Below are 14,301 nucleotides of genomic sequence, written 5' to 3'. Positions count from 1 at the left end.
AGGGACACAGGCAGCAACCCAGCAATGATGAGCAGTCCAGCAAGGATGGTAAGGGTAGGTCCAGTGCACACTATTAGAGCTCGGAGTTCCCTTTTATGCAACGGTGAGTAGTAAGATCAGGATGCCCCCCCAGACAGGGCAAGCCACAGCAGTCCAGCAATGATGGTAAGGGTAAGTCCAGTGCACACCACTAGAGCTCGGGGTTCCCCTTTATGCAACGGAGAGTAGTAAGATCAGGACACCCCCCCAGACAGGGCAGGCCACAGCAGTCCAGCAATGATGGTAAGGGTAAGTCCAGAGCACACTATTAGAGCTCAGAGTTCCCCTTTATGCAATGGTGAGTAGTAAGATCAGGACACCCCCCCAGACAGGGTAGGCTTCAGCAGACCAGCAAAGATGGTAAGGGTAAGTCCAGTGCACACCACTAGAGCTCGGGGTTCCCCTTTATGCAACGGAGAGTAGTAAGATCAGGACACCCCCCCCAGACAGGGCAGGCCACAGCAGTCCAGCAATGATGGTAAGGGCAAGTCCAGTGCACACTACTAGAGTCCGGAGATCCCCTTTATGCAGCAGGGATAACCAGATGCAGGCCACAAGTTGTGGCTGAGAAGGACACCTTGCTGTGCCAGTATGCAGCAACTAGTGGACAAGGGGGAGCCTGCGCTTCAACACCCCCACAAGGGGTTACTGCTGGGCACCTCTGCAGGCCCGGAGCTCCAGCCCCCTCTCCCGTATCCTCACCTAAGATGGCTGGTCCCGGAGAGTAAGTGCGCTCCCCTCCACGCACCCAGCACAGCCCGGACAGGCAGGGAGGTCCCACTCACCGATCCCCGGAAAGCGCCTTGTGCAGTAGCGGGTCCGGAGCACTGGAGACCGGCAAGCCTCTACGCAGGGTCCAAGGACCGGACCTTTCAGTGGATGGATCCCGGAACAGGTAGGGAAGACCCTCTTCAGCTCCTGGGCCGCTTAGCAATCCACAGACCGGGCAGGAGAGTCACAAGCTGGCGCAGGCTTCAGGGCCTATCTCACCCAGGAGCGCCTGGCCTGTCACAGCACGCACAGATACCCCAGATTTTCACTCCAAGGGGGTCAGTAGCACCTCACGGGGTCCAGGGGTGCAGGATGGCCTCTCTTGGGAAGGGATGGATAGGATACATGCAGGATGGCAGGAGCACTCAGGCCACACGTCCGGTCAGGCCGCCATGCAAGCCACGCCCCCAGTAAATTACTTCTATAAACAAAATGTTTATCCTTCCAGTATTTATTAGCTGCTATATACTACAGAGAAAGTTCATTTCTTTTTGGATTTCTTTTTTTTTTCTGTCCACAGTGCTCTCTGCTGACACAACTGTCCGGAACAGGAGCAAATCCCCATAGCAAACCTATCCTGCTCTGGACAGTTCCTGATACAGACAGAGGTGTCAGCAGAGAGCACCGTGGACAGGACAGAAAAAAAGCAATCCAAAAACAAAAGAACTTTCTCTGTAATATACAGCTGATAATAAGTACTGGAAGGATACAGATTTTTTTTATAGAAGTCATTCACAAATCTGTTTAACTTTCTGACACCAGTGATTAAAAAAAAAAAAAAAAAATGTTTACCACCGGAGTACCCCTTTAAGCACTATATGGTGTTACGTTTTTGCACTGTATAGCTCCTTCTTGTCATTGAAACATTTTGCTATTATTTCAGCACTGTATACAGGGGTGTAGCTATAGAGGTAGCAGAGAAAGCAGTTGCGCCGGGGCCCTGGTGCCTAAGGGGGCCCCAAAGCACATCTGCCCCATTAGAGACACATAATATATAAATACTATATAAACTCATGTTATGTTTTGCCACTGTATAGATTTTTCTTGTCATTGATATATTTTAGTATTTTATGACTCTAGAACAGTGTTTCCCAACCAGGGTGCCTCCAGCCATTGCAAAACTACAACTCCCAGCATGCCTTGACAGCCTTCGGGAGTTGTAGTTTTGCAACAGCTGGAGGCACCCTGGTTGGAAAGCACTTCCCTAGAAACTGAAGAAGAGAAAAAAATTTAAAATAAAAATAATATTTTACCTTAATAATATTTTACAAGTATTCCAATTTTTAATTTTGTACAGAAATCTTCCCGTGTCCCATTTTTAATATCTGTTATCCAATTTGCCAGCTGAAAACACCAAGGGCAGATGGTAAGGAACGCTTACACCAGCCAACAGACCTATAAATTGATTTTCTGACTTGGAAACAGATTCTGTTTTTTTTTTTCCTCTGGTATTTTTTTTCATCCTTTTTTTCATTATTGTAAAAATAGCTTCTTCAATGCTCAAGGGAAAACACACTTCATAAGAAGAAGAATATGAAGCTCAGCCCGAAGGTCTATGGAGAAAATGTGAAAATAGATTATTTTCAAGGGACGGAATACTGCATGAAATCCTGGTCAGCTGCAGAGAATGTAAATGATATGAGAGCTTCATCTACAAGAGACATTACTGTAATTCTATTGTATCACAATGCTTCCTTTACAGAACAATATAAAAAAATATAACATAAAAAATACTGCCTCCTATGTACCAGAATATAACTACTATAATACTGCTCCTATATACAAGAATATAACTACTATAATACTGCTCCTATATATAAGAATATAACTACTATAATACTGCCCCTATATACAAGAATATAACTACTATAATACTGCTCCTATATACAAGAATATAACTACTATAATACTGCCCCTATATACAAGAATATAACTACTATAATACTGCTCCTATATAAAAGAATATAACTACTATAATACCACTCCTATATACAAGAATATAACTACTATAATACTGCTCCTATATACAAGAATATAACTACTATAATACTGCCTTCTATGTACAAGAATATAACTACTATAATACTGCTTCCTATATACAAGAATATAACTACTATAATACTGCTCCTATATACAATAATATAACTACTATAATACTGCTCCTATATACAAGAATATAACTACTATAATACTGCCTCCTATATACAAGAATATAGCTACTATAATACTGCCTCCTATATACAAGAATATAACTACCATAATACTGCTCCTATATACAAGAATATAACTACTATAATACTGCTACTATATACAAGAATATAATTACTATAATACTGCTCCTATATACAAGAATATAACTACTATAATACTGCCTCCTATATACAAGAATATAACTACTATAATACTGCTGCTATATACAAGAATATAACTACTATAATACTGCTTCTATATACAAGAATATAACTACTATAATACTGTGACACCGAGCGCTCCGGGTCCCTGCTCCTCCCCGGAGCGCTCACGGCGTCTCTCTCTCTGCAGCACCCCAGTCAGACCCGCTGACCGGGAGCGCTGCATTGACATTGCCGGCGGGGATGCGATTCGCATAGCGGGACGCGCCCGCTCGCGAATCGCATCCCAAGTCACTTACCCGTCCCGCTCCCCTGCTGTCATGTGCTGGCGCGCGCGGCTCCGCTCTCTAGGGCGCGCGCGCGCGCCAGCTCTCTAAGATTTAGAGGGCCAGTGCACCAATGATTGGTGCCTGGCCCAATCAGACTAATTAGCTTCCATCTGCTCCCTGGCTATAATACCTCACTTCCCCTGCACACCCTTGCCGGATCTTGTTGCCTTGTGCCAGTGAAAGCGTTTAGTGTTGTCCAAAGCCTGTGTTTCCAGATCTTCTGCCATCCACATTGACTACGAACCTTGCTGCCTGCCCCGACGTTCTGCTACGTCTGACCTTGCCTCTGCCTAGTCCTTCTGTCCCACGCCTTCTCAGCAGTCAGCGAGGTTGAGCCGTTGCCGGTGGATACGACCTGATTGCTACCGCCACAGCAGGACCATCCCGCTTTGCGGCGGGCTCTGGTGAATACCAGTAGCATCTTAGACCTGGTCCACCGACACGGTCCACGCCAATCCCTCGCTGACACAGAGGATCCACATCCAGCTAGCCGAATTGTGACAAATACTGCCTCTCCTATGTACAAGAATATAACTGCTATAATACTGCCCCTATATACAAGAATATAACTACTATAATACTGCCTGTCACGATGCCGGCTGGCAGGAGGTGGATCCTCTGTGCCAGAGAGGGATTGGCATGGACCGTGCTAGTGGACCGGTTCTAAGTCACTACTGGTGTTCACCAGAGCCCGCCGCAAAGCGGGATGGTCTTGCTGCGGCGGTAGTGACCAGGTCGTATCCACTAGCAACGGCTCAACCTCTCTGACTGCTGAAGATAGGCGCGGTACAAGGGAGTAGACAGAAGCAAGGTTGGACGTAGCAGAAGGTCGGGGCAGGCAACAAGGATCGTAGTCAGGGGCAACGGCAGGAGGTCTGGAACACAGGCTAGGAACACACAAGGAAACGCTTTCACTGGCACAATGGCAACAAGATCCGGCGAGGGAGTGCAGGGGAAGTGAGGTATACATAGGGAGTGCACAGGTGAACACACTAATTAGAACCACTGCGCCAATCAGCGGCGCAGTGGCCCTTTAAATCGCAGAGACCCGGCGCGCGCGCGCCCTAGGGAGCGGGGCCGCGCGCGCCGGGACAGGACCGACGGAGAGCGAGTCAGGTACGGGAGCCGGGGTGGGCATCGCGAGCGGGCGCCACCCGCATCGCGAATCGCATCCCGGCTGGAGGCGGTATCGCAGCGCACCGGGTCAGTGGATCTGACCAGAGCGCTGCAGTAGCGAGAGTGTAGCGAGCGCTCCGGGGAGGAGCGGGGACCCGGAGCGCTCAGCGTAACAGTACCCCCCCCCTTGGGTCTCCCCCTCTTCTTGGAGCCTGAGAACCTGAGGACCAGACTTTTGTCTAGGATATTGTCCTCAGGTTCCCAGGATCTCTCTTCAGGACCACAGCCCTCCCAATCGACCAAAAAAAAGGTTTTCCCTCTGACCTTCTTGGAGGCCAGTATCTCCTTTACGGAGAAGATGTCCGAAGAGCCGGAAACAGGAGTGGGAGAAACAAGTTTGGGAGAGAAACGGTTGATGATGAGTGGTTTAAGAAGAGAAACGTGAAAGGCATTAGGAATACGAAGAGAAGGATGAAGAAGAAGTTTGTAAGAGACAGGATTAATCTGGCACAAAATTTTGAAAGGACCAAGATAGCGTGGTCCCAATTTGTAGCTGGGAACACGGAAGCGGACATATTTAGCGGAGAGCCATACCTTGTCTCCGGGAGAAAAAATGGGGGGAGCTCTTCTTTTCTTATCAGCAAACTTCTTCATGCGTGATGAAGCCTGTAAGAGAGAATTTTGGGTCTCTTTCCATATGGTGGAAAGATCACGAGTTATTTCATCCACAGCGGGCAAACCAGAGGGCAAGGGAGTAGGGAGGGGGGGAAGAGGGTGACGGCCGTACACCACGAAAAATGGGGATTTGGAAGAAGATTCAGAGACTCTGAAGTTATACGAGAATTCGGCCCATGGTAGAAGATCTGCCAAGTCATCCTGGCGGGAGGAAACAAAATGCCGTAAATAATCACCCAGGACCTGGTTAATTCTTTCTACTTGCCCATTAGATTGAGGATGATAAGCAGAAGAAAAGTTTAATTTAATCTTGAGTTGTTTACAGAGAGCCCTCCAGAATTTTGACACGAATTGGACGCCTCTATCGATCTGCGTGGGAAACCCGTGAAGACGAAAAATGTGTACAAAAAATTGTTTTGCCAACTGAGGCGCTGAAGGAAGACCAGGAAGAGGAATAAAATGTGCCATTTTGGAAAATCGATCAACGACCACCCAAACAACAGTGTTGCCACGGGATGGGGGTAAGTCTGTAATAAAGTCCATACCAATCAGAGACCAAGGCTGTTCGGGGACAGGCAGAAGATGAAGAAGACCAGCGGGCTTCTGGCGAGGAGTCTTATCCCGGGCACAGACAGTGCAGGCCCGCACAAAATCAACAACATCCGTCTCCAGAGTCGGCCACCAATAGAAACGAGAGATGAGTTGCACGGATTTCTTGATGCCCGCATGGCCTGCGAGATGGGAGGAGTGACCCCATTTGAGGATTCCGAGGCGTTGGCGTGGAGAGATGAAGGTCTTCCCTGGAGGAGTTTGCCTGATGGAGGCTGGAGAAGTGGAGATCAGGCAGTCAGGAGGAATGATGTGTTGCGGAGAGAGCTCTACTTCCGAGGCATCCGAGGAACGAGAGAGAGCATCGGCCCTAATGTTCTTATCGGCAGGGCGAAAGTGAATTTCAAAATTAAACCGGGCAAAGAACAGAGACCACCTGGCCTGGCGAGGATTCAGCCGTTGGGTAGACTGGAGATAGGAGAGATTCTTGTGATCGGTGTAAATAATAACTGGGAATTTTGATCCCTCCAGCAGATGCCTCCATTCCTCAAGTGCTAATTTAATGGCCAGTAGCTCTCGATCCCCGATGGAGTAGTTCCTCTCCGCCGGAGAGAAGGTAGAGGCAGATATCCGCACAGGCACAGTAAGACGTGGAGAAGCGGAGTTGACATCAAGGACTGTCTCACCTTTGTGCGGAGTCAGCGTACGTCTTTCCAGGCGGGGAGGACGGATAGGACAGTCCTTCAGGAAGTGTTCGGTACCGGCACAGTACAGGCAGAGATTCTCCATGCGGCGTCGTGTCCTCTCTTGAGGTGTCAGGCGAGACCGGTCAACTTGCATGGCCTCCACGGCGGGAGGCACAGGAACGGATTGCAGGGGACCAGAGGAGAGAGGAGCCGGGGAGAAAAAACGCCTCGTGCGAACAAAGTCCATATCCTGGCGGAGCTCCTGACGCCTTTCGGAAAAACGCATGTCAATGCGAGTGGCTAGATGAATGAGTTCATGTAGGTTAGCAGGGATTTCTCGTGCGGCCAGAACATCTTTAATGTTGCTGGATAGGCCTTTTTTAAAGGTCGCGCAGAGGGCCTCATTATTCCAGGATAGTTCTGAAGCAAGAGTACGGAATTGTACGGCGTACTCGCCAACGGAAGAATTACCCTGGATCAGGTTCAGCAGGGCAGTCTCAGCAGAAGAGGCTCGGGCAGGTTCCTCAAAGACACTTCGAATTTCCGAGAAGAAGGAGTGTACAGAGGCAGTGACGGGGTCATTGCGGTCCCAGAGCGGTGTGGCCCATGACAGGGCTTTTCCAGACAGAAGGCTGACTACGAAAGCCACCTTAGACCTTTCAGTAGGAAACTGGTCCGACATCATCTCCAAGTGCAGGGAACATTGAGAAAGAAAGCCACGGCAAAATTTAGAGTCCCCATCAAATTTATCCGGCAAGGATAGTCGTAGGCCTAAAGCGGCCACTCGCTGCGGAGGAGGTGCAGGAGCTGGCGGAGGAGATGATTGCTGAAGCTGTGGTAGTAGCTGCTGTAGCATCACGGTCAGTTGAGACAGCTGGTGGCCTTGTTGCGCTATCTGTTGTGACTGCTGGGCGACCACCGTGGTGAGGTCGGCGACAACTGGCAGAGGAACTTCAGCGGGATCCATGGCCGGATCTACTGTCACGATGCCGGCTGGCAGGAGGTGGATCCTCTGTGCCAGAGAGGGATTGGCGTGGACCGTGCTAGTGGACCGGTTCTAAGTCACTACTGGTGTTCACCAGAGCCCGCCGCAAAGCGGGATGGTCTTGCTGCGGCGGTAGTGACCAGGTCGTATCCACTAGCAACGGCTCAACCTCTCTGACTGCTGAAGATAGGCGCGGTACAAGGGAGTAGACAGAAGCAAGGTCGGACGTAGCAGAAGGTCGGGGCAGGCAGCAAGGATCGTAGTCAGGGGCAACGGCAGGAGGTCTGGAACACAGGCTAGGAACACACAAGGAAACGCTTTCACTGGCACAATGGCAACAAGATCCGGCGAGGGAGTGCAGGGGAAGTGAGGTATACATAGGGAGTGCACAGGTGAACACACTAATTAGAACCACTGCGCCAATCAGCGGCGCAGTGGCCCTTTAAATCGCAGAGACCCGGCGCGCGCGCGCCCTAGGGAGCGGGCCCGCGCGCGCCGGGACAGGACCGATGGAGAGCGAGTCAGGTACGGGAGCCGGGGTGCGCATCGCGAGCGGGCGCCACCCGCATCGCGAATCGCATCCCGGCTGGAGGCGGTATCGCAGCGCACCGGGTCAGTGGATCTGACCGGAGCGCTGCAGTAGCGAGAGTGTAGCGAGCGCTCCGGGGAGGAGCGGGGACCCGGAGCGCTCGGCGTAACACTGCCTTCTATGTACAAGAATATAACTACTATAATACTGCTTCCTATATACAAGAAAATAACTACTATAATACTGCTCCTATATACAAGAATATAACTACTATAATACTGCTCCTATATACAAGAATATAACTACTATAATACTGCCTCCTATATACAAGAATATAGCTACTATAATACTGCCTCCTATATACAAGAATATAACTACCATAATACTGCTCCTATATACAAGAATATAACTACTATAATACTGCTCCTATATACAAGAATATAACTACTATAATACTGCCTTCTATGTACAAGAATATAACTACTATAATACTGCTTGCTATATACAAGAATATAACTACTATAATACTGCTCCTATATACAAGAATATAACTACTATAATACTGCTCCTATATACAAGAATATAACTACTATAATACTGCCTCCTATATACAAGAATATAGCTACTATAATACTGCCTCCTATATACAAGAATATAACTACCATAATACTGCTCCTATATACAAGAATATAACTACTATAATACTGCTACTATATACAAGAATATAATTACTATAATACTGCTCCTATATACAAGAATATAACTACTATAATACTGCCTCCTATATACAAGAATATAACTACTATAATACTGCTCCTATATACAAGAATATAACTACTATAATACTGCTGCTATATACAAGAATATAACTACTATAATACTGCTTCTATATGCAAGAATATAACTACTATAATACTGTGACGCCGAGCGCTCCGGGTCCCTGCTCCTCCCCGGAGCGCTCACGGCGTCTCTCTCTCTGCAGCGCCCCAGTCAGACCCGCTGACCGGGAGCGCTGCACTGACATTGCCGGCGGGGATGCGATTCGCATAGCGGGACGCGCCCGCTCGCGAATCGCATCCCAAGTCACTTACCCGTCCCGGTCCCCTGCTGTCATGTGCTGGCGCGCGCGGCTCCGCTCTCTAGGGCGCGCGCGCGCCAGCTCTCTAAGATTTAAAGGGCCAGTGCACCAATGATTGGTGCCTGGCCCAATCAGACTAATTAGCTTCCATCTGCTCCCTGGCTATAATACCTCACTTCCCCTGCACACCCTTGCCGGATCTTGTTGCCTTGTGCCAGTGAAAGCGTTTAGTGTTGTCCAAAGCCTGTGTTTCCAGATCTTCTGCCATCCACATTGACTACGAACCTTGCCGCCTGCCCCGACCTTCTGCTACGTCTGACCTTGCCTCTGCCTAGTCCTTCTGTCCCACGCCTTCTCAGCAGTCAGCGAGGTTGAGCCGTTGCCGGTGGATACGACCTGATTGCTACCGCCGCAGCAAGACCATCCCGCTTTGCAGCGGGCTCTGGTGAATACCAGTAGCATCTTAGAACCGGTCCACCGACACGGTCCACGCCAAACCCTCGCTGACACAGAGGATCCACATCCAGCTAGCCGAATTGTGACAAATACTGCCTCTCCTATGTACAAGAATATAACTGCTATAATAGTGTTGAGCGGCATAGGCCATATTCGAATTCGCGAATATTCGCGAATATATGGACGAATATTCGTCATATTCGCGAATATTCGTCATATTCGCGAATATTCGCATATTCATAATATTCTCATTTTATTTTCGCATATTCGAATATTCGCGTGTGCGAAAATTAACATATGCGAAAATTTGCATATACAAAATTAACATAAGAGAAAATGCGCATATGCGAAAAGTAGCATATGCACATGTTCGCATATGCGAAAACTTGCACACCAGTCTCACACAGTAGTATTAGAGCCTTCTTACACCACATAAGCTGGAAGCAGAGAGGGATGATCACTGTGATGTGTACTGTGAAAAAAAAAAATGAATATTCGTAATTTCGAATATATAGCGCTATATTCGCGAATATTCGCGAATATGCGATATTCGCGAATAAAATTCGAATTGCGAATATTCGCGAGCAACACTATGCTATAATACTGCCCCTATATACAAGAATATAACTACTATAATACTGCTCCTATATACAAGAATATAACTACTATAATACTGCCTCCTATGTACAAGAATATAACTACTATAACACTGCCTCCTATATACAAGAATATAACTACTATAATACTGCTCCTATGTACAAGGATATAACTACTATAATACTGTTCCTATGTACAAGAATATAACTACTATAATACTGCTCCTATACACAAGAATATAACTACTATAATACTGCTCCTATATACAAGAATATAACTACTATGATACTGCTCCTATATACAAGAATATAACTACTATAATACTGCTCCTATATACAAGAATATAACTACTATAATACTGCTCCTATATACAAGAATATAACTACTATAATACTGCCTCCTATATACAAGAATATAACTACTATAATACTGCCTCCTATATACAAGAATATAACTACTATAATACTGCTCCTATGTACAAGGATATAACTACTATAATACTGCTCCCTATATACAGGAATATAACTACTATAATACTGCTCCTATATACAAGAATATACCTACTATAATACTGCTCCTATATATACAAGAATATAACTACTATAATACTGCTCCTATATATACAAGAATATAACTACTATAATACTGCTCCTATGTACAAGGATATAACTACTATAATACTGCTCCCTATATACAGGAATATAACTACTATAATACTGCTCCTATATACAAGAATATACCTACTATAATACTGCTCCTATATATACAAGAATATACCTACTATAATACTGCTCCTATATATACAAGAATATACCTACTATAATACTGCTCCTATATATACAAGAATATAACTACTATAATACTGCTCCTATGTACAAGGATATAACTACTATAATACTGCTCCCTATATACAGGAATATAACTACTATAATACTGCCTCCTATATACAAGAATATACCTACTATAATACTGCTCCTATATACAAGAATATAACTACTATAATACTGCTCCTATATACAAGAATATAACTACTATAATACTGTTCCTATGTACAAGAATATAACTACTATAATACTGCCCGCTATATACAAGAATATGACTACTATAATACTGCTCCTATATACAAGAATATAACTACTATAATACTGCTCCTATATACAAGAATATAACTACTAGAATACTGCCCGCTATATACAAGAATATAACTACTATAATACTGCTCCTATATACAAGAATATAACTACTACAATACTTCTCCTATATACAAGAATATAACTACTATAATACTGCCCCTATATACAAGAATATAACTACTATAATACTGCTCCTATATACAAGAATATAACTACTATAATACTGCTCCTATATACAAGAATATAACTACTATAATGCTGCTGCTATATACAAGAATATAACTACTATAATTCTGCTCTTATGTACAAAAACATAACTGATATAATAGTGCAATGTTTCCCAGCCAGGGTGCCTCTAGCTGTTGCAAAACTACAACTCCCAGCATGCCCTGACAGCCAAAGGCTGTCAGGGAATGCTGGGAGTTGTAGTTTCGCAACAGCTGGAGGCACCCTGGTTGGAAAAGACTGGTCTACGGTATACACCCTGTAAGATCTTTATCTCCTGTTAATGAAGATCTGAACAGAGATGTCAGTCATATTTGCTTGTGCTCCAGCAGTCAGTTTTGGCGCGGGCACGCTGTTGGCAGCTGTAAGCAGCACTTACATGCTCTCTGGAAATGCAGCAGCTAAAATTAAGCAAATGTGTGATGTCCTCCCACGTCTGTTTGGATAAGTATTATAGGATCTTACAGTCAAGACATCATGCAGGAGATAACATGTTTGCGGAGAAAGAAATAAAAAGAGGATCATCGGCTCTCAGTGCGGTCATCAAATTGCTGCGTACGGGTCCAGCTTAGAAAATAAATTTTTGGGCCACCCAAAAAAAACGGAAAGGGGGGGGGGGGGGGTGTAGAGTAGATATTAATAGTGTCTCTGTCCCTGGAGGATCTGTCCTGTCCTGCACTATGCAGACAACCCATGGATGTAAATGGCCATGGTGTAATGCTTCTCTTCCCCTGTGGTGGCACTGTGGGGAATTTTAAAGGGGTATTCCAGGAAAAAACTTTTTTTTTTATATATCAACTGGCTCCAGAAAGATAAACAGATTTGTAAATTATTTCTATTAAAAAAATCTTAATCCTTTCAGTACTTATGAGCTTCTGAAGTTAAGGTTGTTCTTTTCTGTCTAAGTGCTCTCTGATGACACGTGTCTCGGGAACTGCCCACTTTAGAAGCAAATCCCCATAGTAAACCTCATCTAAACTGGGTGGTTCCCGAGACACGTGTCATCATAGCACTTAAGAAAAGAAAAACCTTAATTTCAGAAGCTCATAAGTACTGAAAGGATTAAGATTTTTTAAGAGAAGTCATTTACAAATCTGTTTAACTTTCTGGAGCCAGTTGATATATATTAAAAAACAAGTTTTCCTGGAATACCCCTTTAACACTTATTGTCAGGTTTCCCCCCCTGCTGGAGGAGACACTTTGTGATCAGTTAATTTTTAAAAGACCCTTTTAACCACCTGGGTCAAAGCTAATTTTGACTTGTCAGAACTGTACATCTTGGCAAAACATTAACCTTTCCAATAAACATCTTTTTATCTCCTTTTTATAGACATCATGGCTTATAAAAAAAAAAGACCACTAGGGGTCCCCATACCATCCAGAACATAATCCCTTCCAGCTGCAGCATCATCTTTGTCCCAGCTGAAGCACAGGCTGGGGACAATGTTCAGAAAGTGAGGGTGGGACTAGCACCCCTCTGTGCTCACTCCTCTCCTATCAGACTGCAGAAAGAAAACAGAGAGGAGGGCGTTACAGAGCAGCCTGCAGTGATTGGATGAAGAGACCAAGCACAGCACAGCAGTGAATGCAGTGAGTGAGTGATGTCGGGCTCAGCACTTGCCGCGGACACGGCCCTTTCAGAGCAGTGGATGCCAGAATGAGTGAGCAGCAGAACAGAGGGATTTGTGAGCCAAATAAAGACACTAGACACATAAAGACATGTAAAGAATCTGCACGACCTAGTGAGTAACATATAGAAGCATTATCTTTTTTCTGTGATATAACCGGTACGCTTTGAAGTATATATGAAAACCTCATTGTAACACATGTGACTGAATTTCCTTAGAGGAGTCCATTTAAATAGCATACAGATGTTGTAGATTAACCTCATCGTTCTTGTACATAATGTATATAGCGAAGCATAGAGAAATAACTCAGACAGAGCCATTGTGCTTTAGCGTTCTGTGTGCTGTCCACTGCCTTTATTTCAAATCGTTCAAGCTTATATCACCTTTGTCATTAATATAAGTTCCCACCCCCTGCTAGGGGGAAAGGCATGCCACTCCTCAGTTTTTTCCCGGGCTCTCTTTGTTCAAAATCTTCAGACGATGGGAGGGGTGATATGAGAGGGAGCAGATAGGGGAGGAGTTTACAAATAACAGGAATGTGGAGTATTCACCCTAAATGGGCATTTTACATATACAGTATATAAGATTTATATATACACACATATAAATCTATATAAATCTATCACAGTCCCCCCTAAAATGACCAATTTTCCCTTTCCCTAATTTCCATCATCCTAACTCATCTGCCCCAATGTGTTTTCTCGAACGTTTCACTGTACTTTAGACGACCCATGGTTTATCCATGGACCCCCTTAGCCTCAGACTTTACACATATGCAGTCAGATGCTGTCCCTATGGGTCACTGGTGTTATAGATGGCATTGAAGCTCTGTAATGGGGTATAGGCTTCATCTGTAATCTCAAATTCCACATTTGTCATCACTGGCGTGGTATTCTTGTCGGTCGTCTCACACTTCTTCTTTAGGCAAAACACAACACACAACAAAGCAAGATTATTAGAATTATGAGTATGATTATTTTACCGGTTCTATATTGGCTGAGATATACCTGCAACAAGTCTCCCAAACATCTTGTATACCCCCCTTTTTCCTTTTACACCATACATCATATCTAATGCCGTACCATTTTGGAATATTATAGCGGATGTGACTCTTAGTTGTTCGGTCTAACCTTGAAGAGTATTTGCAAAGAAAT

The 14,301-nt window shown here is 45.2% G+C and overlaps 1 long non-coding RNA gene across 1 annotated transcript in view; it reads left to right on the top strand.

Moving 5' to 3' along the window:
• The window catches only part of LOC130358299 (uncharacterized), a 32,912-nt gene extending 30,414 nt beyond the window's left edge, over positions 1 to 2,498 (top strand). The window contains exons 3-4 of the long non-coding RNA XR_008889457.1: positions 2,108 to 2,176; positions 2,299 to 2,498. This is a non-coding gene — a long non-coding RNA (uncharacterized LOC130358299). The remainder of the gene's footprint in view (positions 1 to 2,107; positions 2,177 to 2,298) is intronic.
• Positions 2,499 to 14,301: the final 11,803 nt, after the last annotated feature.

The sequence above is a fragment of the Hyla sarda genome, chromosome 2, assembly GCF_029499605.1.
Source record: "Hyla sarda isolate aHylSar1 chromosome 2, aHylSar1.hap1, whole genome shotgun sequence".
Taxonomy (NCBI): Eukaryota; Metazoa; Chordata; class Amphibia; order Anura; family Hylidae; genus Hyla; species Hyla sarda.
The sequence above is the reverse complement of the archived record's forward strand: the minus strand, read 5'-3'. Positions and strand labels throughout refer to the sequence as shown.